The following is a 9994-nucleotide window of genomic DNA, read 5'->3' on the forward strand; positions in this document are numbered from 1 at the left end:
GTGCATTTCAGTTTTGCACAGTTTGCTGACCACCAGTATATAATATTATTATTATTATTATTACCAGTTATTTATATAGCGCACACATATTCCGCAGCGCTTTACAGAGAATATTTGCCCATTCACATCAGTCCCTGCTCCAGTGGAGCTTACAATCTATATTCCCTACCACATGTACACACAGACACATTCAATCTAGGGTTAATTTTGTTGGGAGCCAATTAACCTGCCAGTATATTTTTGGGATTGTGGGAGGAAACCGGAGTACCCGGAGGAGACCCACGCAAGTACGGGGAGAATATACAAACTCCGCACAGTTAGGGCCATGGTGGGAATCGAACCCATGACCTCAGTGCTGTGAGGCAGTAATGCTAACCATTACACCATCCGTACTGCCGGATATAGCATTACGGTACAGTAGGCCACTGCTGTACCTACTTCTGTGTCGTCAAGTATACTATCCATCCATTCCTGTGGTGCATGTCAGTTTTGCACAGTTTGCTGATCACCAGTATATAATATATAGCAGTATAGTACAGTAGGCCACTGCTCTACCTACCTCTGTGTCGTCAAGTATACTATCCATCCATTCCTGTGGTGCATTTCAGTTGTGCGCAGTATATATAGTAGTAGGCCATTGCTATTGATACTGGCATATAATTCCACACATTAAAAAATGGAGAACAAAAATGTGGAGGTTAAAATAGGGAAAGATCAAGATTCACTTCCACCTCTTGCTGAAGCTGCTGCCACTAGTCATGGCCGAGAAGATGAAATGCCATCAACGTCGTCTGCCAAGGCCGATGCCCAATGTCATAGTAGAGAGCATGTAAAATCCAAAAAACAAAAGTTCAGTAAAATGACCCAAAAATCAAAATTGAAAGCGTCTGATGAGAAGCGTAAACTTGCCAATATGCCATTTACGACACGGGGTGGCAAGGAACGGCTGAGGCCCTGGCCTATGTTCATGGCTAGTGGTTCAGATTCACATGAGGATGGAAGCACTCATCCTCTCGCTAGAAAACTGCAGTGCCACTCCTAGATGGGCCAGGTGTTTGTGTCGGCCACTTGGGTCGCTTAGCTTAGTCACACAGCGACCTTGGTGCGCCTCTTTTTTTCTTTGCATCATGTGCTGTTTGGGGACAATTTTTTTGAAGTGCCATCCTGCCTGACACTGCAGTGCCACTCCTAGATGGGCCAGGTGTTTGTGTCGGCCACTTGTGTCGCTTAGCTTAGTCACACAGCGACCTTGGTGCGCCTCTTTTTTTCTTTGCATCATGTGCTGTTTGGGGACAATTTTTTGGAAGTGCCATCCTGCCTGACACTGCAGTGCCACTCCTAGGTGGGCCAGGTGTTTGTGTCGGCCACTTGTGTTGCTTAGCTTAGTCACACAGCGACCTTGGTGCGCCTCTTTTTTTCTTTGCATCATGTGCTGTTTGGGGACTATTTTTTTGAAGTGCCATCCTGCCTGGCACTGCAGTGCCACTCCTAGATGGGCCAGGTGTTTGTGTCGGCCACTTGTATCACTTAGCTTAGTCACACAGCGACCTTGGTGCGCCTCTTTTTTTCTTTGCATCATGTGCTGTTTGGGGACTATTTGTTTGAAGTGCCATCCTGTCTGACACTGCAGTGCCACTCCTAGATGGGCCAGGTGTTTGTATCGGCCACTTGGGTCGCTTAGCTTAGCCATCCAGCGACCTCGGTGCAAATTTTAGGACTAAAAATAATATTCTGAGGTGTGAGGTGTTCAGAATAGACTGAAAATTAGTGTAAATTATGGTTATTGAGGTTAATAATACTATGGGATCAAAATGACCCCCAATTTCTATGATTTAAGCTGTTTTTGAGGGTTTTTTGTAAAAAAACACCCGAATCCAAAACACACCCGAATCCGACAAAAAAATTTCAGGGAGGTTTTGCCAAAACGCGTCCGAATCCAAAACACGGCCGCGGAACCGAATCCAAAACCAAAACACAAAACCCGAAATATGTACGGTGCACATCACTACTCGGAATGACCCCCATGGTTTTGCCCAACTGCTAACAAATTTGCTGCTGTGATCAACTCTGAATTAGGCCCCATATGTTTGAGCTGCTTGTTCGGGGAGTGAGGGGTATGACGATATCGTACATTAATATCGATAAAACTGCTGATTGCTAGTGCTACATAGGGGAGGTCGTCCAGTGTGTACCCGGCTTTACCCTTTATGTGATGTCTTTCAGTTTTCAAATAATTATTTTGCGCCACTGTGGGACATTATCTGGTTTATGGTTATTTGTGTTGGAGAAGGTAAAGAATCCTTTTGGTTCGTAGGCTGCAATTAATTTTGGATGCGAAAAAGAGTTTATATTTTATTGTTGTATATTACCAAGCCTAAGTAGCCTAAGTACAGGAGTTACGTATGTCACAAAGTTGGGCATGAGGCCTCAATATTCAAACTGAAAGGTGTGAATGCCATACAACAATGGAAGTGTGACAGAAACAATAAGTCAGTCTTAAGGGCCCCATACACTAGAACGATAATGCCCGATTTCATCCGATTTCGACCTTTCGGTTTCGGGCCGATAAATCAGATGAAGAGTGGCAAATCAAATGTGTTTTACATCCGATCCGATGCGCGGTCCCGTGAGCATCGGATCGGAGCCCCTAGGTCGTTAGTGCTGCACACGTGATATGTCAGATCCCGCAGGCATGGCTGGGATCGCATACGATACATTGTATACAAAAGGACCGCATAAGATGTATCGTATGCGATCCTGCCGTCCGGGCAGCTGGCGGGCGGTTCAATGTAAATCGCATCCAACTTTAGCCTCCGACATGTCGCTGTAGTGTATGGGGCCCTTTAAGTGTCACAGCCTGCCACAGAAGGAACTGTTGGTATTTCGAGCAATAAGGCATAGTTATAAGTTATAACCAGGAGTGGTTCACATAATTCACCATGTGTAATCCTATAAAGATCAGAGGACACAAAAGTCAGGACAAATACAGTTCGCCGAAATTTAACAGGTGAGACCATAGTCACTGATATTCAAGATGTGTTACTCGTATCAGATATAGGGATAAACCTTATTGCAATAATCTTCCTAGAGCAGAAAGGTTTCAAGGCCAAGTTCGCAGAGGATTAATGTGTTTTGCTGTGAATTAAAGAGAACTTGACTAGCTCGTTTGCTTTATTATAAAGACAGAAGTGCTGTCCTGCGGGTGGTTTGGCTTCATGGCCCCCTCTCAAACTGGACAATCAGTGTTGGTTTATCCTGACTTTGCTCTGGATGTTAAAAAATGGTATCTCAATTTCTTCAAGTTATATTAAATCATGCATCACTAATCTCGTTATTTTATATACAGTATATGAGTCAGCCCATTAATGCATTGTCTTTGATATACATATTATATTATATAGTGTCTTTACTTGTTTATTAAAGAATATTTTGTTTTGATCAGACTGACATTCGCTACCCCCTAATCGCTGAAACTGTGAAAATCTCAAAGTTCAATGAACCAATTACTAATTAGTGAGAATAATTCTATTACCAACAGGCATTAAAATTAAAAATATGTCTCATACACGTCATAGACTGAAAACCCTTTTAGTCAGGGCTACCATTATCTGCAGGTAAGCGGCAGGATGCAATGGAGTCAAAGATCTCCGGAGGTTATTACAGCTATACATCGCATCAAAGCGATGCAATATATAGTGATAAGTAGTAGAGATGAGCGGGTTCGGTTCTCAGAGAACCGAACCCTACCGGACTTCACACTCCGAGCCCGGATCCAAGTCCGGCTCGGGTTTTCCCGCCTGACTCGGAAACCAGAACAAGGCAAAACGTCATCATCCCGCTGTCGGATTCTCGCGGGGCTTGGATTCCATATAAGGAGCCGCACATCGCCGCCATTTTCACTCCGGCATTGGAGAGTGTAGCGAGAGGACGTGTCTCCGTTCTCTAAGTGTCCTCAGTGTCCGTGTCTTGTGCTGCATCAGTCCAGTCACAGTGGTTGTGTCCTCTGCTGCCATATGTCCAATGCTGCTGTATAGGGTGCTGCATGCCTCCCAACTGTCCCGATTTTGGCGGAACAGTCTCGTTTTTTACGGTCAGTCCCACTGTCCCACTTGCGGGTCGCAGTGTCCCGCGGGTGGGGGGTGGGGGTCAGTTGGGAGGTACCCCCCCTTGTCACTCGCTGCTCTGCCGTGGGTCCCAAAATTATATTAAGCGTTGGAGAGTAAAATACCTACGGTACCCAGTATTCCCTGGTGGTTCCCCATCCAGGTACTGACCAGGCCCTGCAGTGCTTGGCTTCCAAGATCAGACGAGTTTGGGCATACTCAGTGCGGTCTGACCGTAGGTAAATCTGTCTCCTGAGTGCACCGTTTTCTGATTGTATTGGGACCCAAGATAGAAATCACATAATAAATATTGGGTTTTTATGTGGTTCAAAAAACCCGACTACCAGATTATAGCTGATAAATCTAGTAAATAACAATCTATAAAGAGAGAGATGGTAGCCACAGGATATCATTTGTCATTACACTCACTGAAGATTGCGTATTCTCCCATAGATGGATGCACCAAATTTAAATAAATAACAATATTGATTTGATGCTAAAGATCTCTCTGCTTCCCATTAGAGATGAGCGGGTTCGGTTTCTCTGAAACCGAACCCGCACGAACTTCATGTTTTTTTTACGGGTCCGAGCAGACTCGGATCCTCCCGCCTTGCTCGGTTAACCCGAGCGCGCCCGAACGTCATCATGACGCTGTCGGATTCTCGCGAGACTCGGATTCTATATAAGGAGCCGCGCGTCGCCGCCATTTTCACACGTGCATTGAGATTGATAGGGAGAGGACGTGGCTGGCGTCCTCTCCATTAGAAATTAGATTAGAAGAGAGAGAGAGATTGTGCAGAGTCAGACAGAGTTTACCACAGTGACCAGTGCAGTTGTTGTTAGTTAACTTTTATTTATTTTAATATAATATATCCGTTCTCTGCTATATCCGTTCTCTGCCTGAAAAAAAACGATACACAGCAGCAGCCAGTCACACAGTGTGACTCAGTCTGTGTGCACTCAGTTCAGCCCAGTGTGCTGCACATCAATGTATAAAAGGCAAAGCTTATAATAATTGTGGGGGAGACTGGGGAGCACTGCAGGTTGTTATAGCAGGAGCCCCCAGGAGTACATAATATTATATTAATTTAAAATTAAACAGTGCACACTTTTGCTGCAGGAGTGCCACTGCCAGTGTGACTAGTGGTGACCAGTGCCTGACCACCAGTATAGTAGTATATTGTTGTATGTATTGTATACTATCTCTTTATCAACCAGTCTATATTAGCAGCAGACACAGTACAGTGCGGTAGTTCACGGCTGTGGCTACCTCTGTGTCGGCAGTCGGAACTCGGCAGGCAGTCCGTCCATCCATAATTGTATTACAATATATACCACCTAACCGTGGTATTTTTTTTTCTTTCTTTATACCGTCGTCATAGTGTCATACTAGTTGTTACGAGTATACTACTATCTCTTTATCAACCAGTGTACAGTGCGGTAGTTCACGGCTGTGGCTACCTCTGTGTCGGCAGTCGGCAGGCAGTCCGTCCATCCATAATTGTATTATTATTATAATATATACCACCTAACCGTGGTTTTTTTTTCATTCTTTATACCGTCATAGTGTCATACTAGTTGTTACGAGTATACTACTATCTCTTTATCAACCAGTGTACAGTGCGGTAGTTCACGGCTGTGGCTACCTCTGTGTCGGCAGTCGGCAGGCAGTCCGTCCATCCATAATTGTATTATTATTATAATATATACCACCTAACCGTGGTTTTTTTTTCATTCTTTATACCGTCGTCATAGTGTCATACTAGTTGTTACGAGTATACTACTATCTCTTTATCAACCAGTGTACAGTGCGGTAGTTCACGGCTGTGGCTACCTCTGTGTCGGCAGTCGGCAGGCAGTCCGTCCATCCATAATTGTATTATTATTATAATATATACCACCTAACTGTGGTATTTTTTTTTCTTTCTTTATACCGTCGTCATAGTGTCATACTAGTTGTTACGAGTATACTACTATCTCTTTATCAACCAGTGTACAGTGCGGTAGTTCACGGCTGTGGCTACCTCTGTGTCGGCAGTCGGCAGGCAGTCCGTCCATCCATAATTGTATTATTATTATAATATATACCACCTAACTGTGGTATTTTTTTTTCTTTCTTTATACCGTCGTCATAGTGTCATACTAGTTGTTACGAGTATACTACTATCTCTTTATCAACCAGTGTACAGTGCGGTAGTTCACGGCTGTGGCTACCTCTGTGTCGGCAGTCGGCAGGCAGTCCGTCCATCCATAATTGTATTATTATTATAATATATACCACCTAACCGTGGTTTTTTTTTCATTCTTTATACCGTCGTCATAGTGTCATACTAGTTGTTACGAGTATACTACTATCTCTTTATCAACCAGTGTACAGTGCGGTAGTTCACGGCTGTGGCTACCTCTGTGTCGGCAGTCGGCAGGCAGTCCGTCCATCCATAATTGTATTATTATTATAATATATACCACCTAACTGTGGTATTTTTTTTTCTTTCTTTATACCGTCGTCATAGTGTCATACTAGTTGTTACGAGTATACTACTATCTCTTTATCAACCAGTGTACAGTGCGGTAGTTCACGGCTGTGGCTACCTCTGTGTCGGCAGTCGGCAGGCAGTCCGTCCATCCATAATTGTATTATTATTATAATATATACCACCTAACTGTGGTATTTTTTTTTCTTTCTTTATACCGTCGTCATAGTGTCATACTAGTTGTTACGAGTATACTACTATCTCTTTATCAACCAGTGTACAGTGCGGTAGTTCACGGCTGTGGCTACCTCTGTGTCGGCAGTCGGCAGGCAGTCCGTCCATCCATAATTGTATTATTATTATAATATATACCACCTAACTGTGGTATTTTTTTTTCTTTCTTTATACCGTCGTCATAGTGTCATACTAGTTGTTACGAGTATACTACTATCTCTTTATCAACCAGTGTACAGTGCGGTAGTTCACGGCTGTGGCTACCTCTGTGTCGGCAGTCGGCAGGCAGTCCGTCCATCCATAATTGTATTATTATTATAATATATACCACCTAACTGTGGTATTTTTTTTTCTTTCTTTATACCGTCGTCATAGTGTCATACTAGTTGTTACGAGTATACTACTATCTCTTTATCAACCAGTGTACAGTGCGGTAGTTCACGGCTGTGGCTACCTCTGTGTCGGCAGTCGGCAGGCAGTCCGTCCATCCATAATTGTATTATTATTATAATATATACCACCTAACCGTGGTTTTTTTATACCACCTAACCGTGGCAGTCCGTCCATAATTGTATACTAGTATCCAATCCATCCATCTCCATTGTTTACCTGAGGTGCCTTTTAGTTCTGCCTATAAAATATGGAGAACAAAAAAGTTGAGGTTCCAAAATTAGGGAAAGATCAAGATCCACTTCCACCTCGTGCTGAAGCTGCTGCCACTAGTCATGGCCGAGACGATGAAATGCCAGCAACGTCGTCTGCCAAGGCCGATGCCCAATGTCATAGTACAGAGCATGTCAAATCCAAAACACCAAATATCAGAAAAAAAAGGACTCCAAAACCTAAAATAAAATTGTCGGAGGAGAAGCGTAAACTTGCCAATATGCCATTTACCACACGGAGTGGCAAGGAACGGCTGAGGCCCTGGCCTATGTTCATGGCTAGTGGTTCAGCTTCACATGAGGATGGAAGCACTCAGCCTCTCGCTAGAAAACTGAAAAGACTCAAGCTGGCAAAAGCACCGCAAAGAACTGTGCGTTCTTTGAAATCCCAAATCCACAAGGAGAGTCCAATTGTGTCGTTTGCGATGCCTGACCTTCCCAACACTGGACGTGAAGAGCATGCGCCTTCCACTATTTGCATGCCCCCTGCAAGTGCTGGAAGGAGCACCCGCAGTCCAGTTCCTGATAGTCAGATTGAAGATGTCAGTGTTGAAGTACACCAGGATGAGGAGGATATGGGTGTTGCTGGCGCTGGGGAGGAAATTGACCAGGAGGATTCTGATGGTGAGGTGGTTTGTTTAAGTCAGGCACCCGGGGAGACACCTGTTGTCCGTGGGAGGAATATGGCCGTTGACATGCCAGGTGAAAATACCAAAAAAATCAGCTCTTCGGTGTGGAGGTATTTCACCAGAAATGCGGACAACAGGTGTCAAGCCGTGTGTTCCCTTTGTCAAGCTGTAATAAGTAGGGGTAAGGACGTTAACCACCTCGGAACATCCTCCCTTATACGTCACCTGCAGCGCATTCATAATAAGTCAGTGACAAGTTCAAAAACTTTGGGTGACAGCGGAAGCAGTCCACTGACCAGTAAATCCCTTCCTCTTGTAACCAAGCTCACGCAAACCACCCCACCAACTCCCTCAGTGTCAATTTCCTCCTTCCCCAGGAATGCCAATAGTCCTGCAGGCCATGTCACTGGCAAGTCTGACGAGTCCTCTCCTGCCTGGGATTCCTCCGATGCATCCTTGCGTGTAACGCCTACTGCTGCTGGCGCTGCTGTTGTTGCCGCTGGGAGTCGATGGTCATCCCAGAGGGGAAGTCGTAAGCCCACTTGTACTACTTCCAGTAAGCAATTGACTGTTCAACAGTCCTTTGCGAGGAAGATGAAATATCACAGCAGTCATCCTACTGCAAAGCGGATAACTGAGTCCTTGACAACTATGTTGGTGTTAGACGTGCGTCCGGTATCCGCCGTTAGTTCACAGGGAACTAGACAATTTATTGAGGCAGTGTGCCCCCGTTACCAAATACCATCTAGGTTCCACTTCTCTAGGCAGGCGATACCGAGAATGTACACGGACGTCAGAAAAAGACTCACCAGTGTCCTAAAAAATGCAGTTGTACCCAATGTCCACTTAACCACGGACATGTGGACAAGTGGAGCAGGGCAGGGTCAGGACTATATGACTGTGACAGCCCACTGGGTAGATGTATGGACTCCCGCCGCAAGAACAGCAGCGGCGGCACCAGTAGCAGCATCTCGCAAACGCCAACTCTTTCCTAGGCAGGCTACGCTTTGTATCACCGCTTTCCAGAATACGCACACAGCTGAAAACCTCTTACGGCAACTGAGGAAGATCATCGCGGAATGGCTTACCCCAATTGGACTCTCCTGTGGATTTGTGGCATCGGACAACGCCAGCAATATTGTGTGTGCATTAAATATGGGCAAATTCCAGCACGTCCCATGTTTTGCACATACCTTGAATTTGGTGGTGCAGAATTTTTTAAAAAACGACAGGGGCGTGCAAGAGATGCTGTCGGTGGCCAGAAAAATTGCGGGACACTTTCGGCGTACAGGCACCACGTACAGAAGACTGGAGCACCACCAAAAACTACTGAACCTGCCCTGCCATCATCTGAAGCAAGAAGTGGTAACGAGGTGGAATTCAACCCTCTATATGCTTCAGAGGTTGGAGGAGCAGCAAAAGGCCATTCAAGCCTATACAATTGAGCACGATATAGGAGATGGAATGCACCTGTCTCAAGTGCAGTGGAGAATGATTTCAACGTTGTGCAAGGTTCTGATGCCCTTTGAACTTGCCACACGTGAAGTCAGTTCAGACACTGCCAGCCTGAGTCAGGTCATTCCCCTCATCAGGCTTTTGCAGAAGAAGCTGGAGGCATTGAAGAAGGAGCTAACACGGAGCGATTCCGCTAGGCATGTGGGACTTGTGGATGCAGCCCTTAATTCGCTTAACAAGGATTCACGGGTGGTCAATCTGTTGAAATCAGAGCACTACATTTTGGCCACCGTGCTCGATCCTAGATTTAAAGCCTACCTTGGATCTCTCTTTCCGGCAGACACAGGTCTGCTGGGGTTGAAAGACCTGCTGGTGACAAAATTGTCAAGTCAAGCGGAACGCGACCTGTCAACATCTCCTCCTTCACATTCTCCCGC

The 9994-nt window shown here is 45.2% G+C and overlaps 1 pseudogene; it reads right to left on the bottom strand.

Annotated features, from left to right (window-relative positions):
• Window positions 1-4225: 4225 nt before the first annotated feature.
• LOC135051453 (5S ribosomal RNA) lies at window positions 4226-4344 on the bottom strand (annotated as a pseudogene).
• Between the last annotated feature and the right edge of the window lie 5650 nt (window positions 4345-9994).

This window comes from Pseudophryne corroboree, chromosome 2 (assembly GCF_028390025.1).
Source record: "Pseudophryne corroboree isolate aPseCor3 chromosome 2, aPseCor3.hap2, whole genome shotgun sequence".
Taxonomy (NCBI): Eukaryota; Metazoa; Chordata; class Amphibia; order Anura; family Myobatrachidae; genus Pseudophryne; species Pseudophryne corroboree.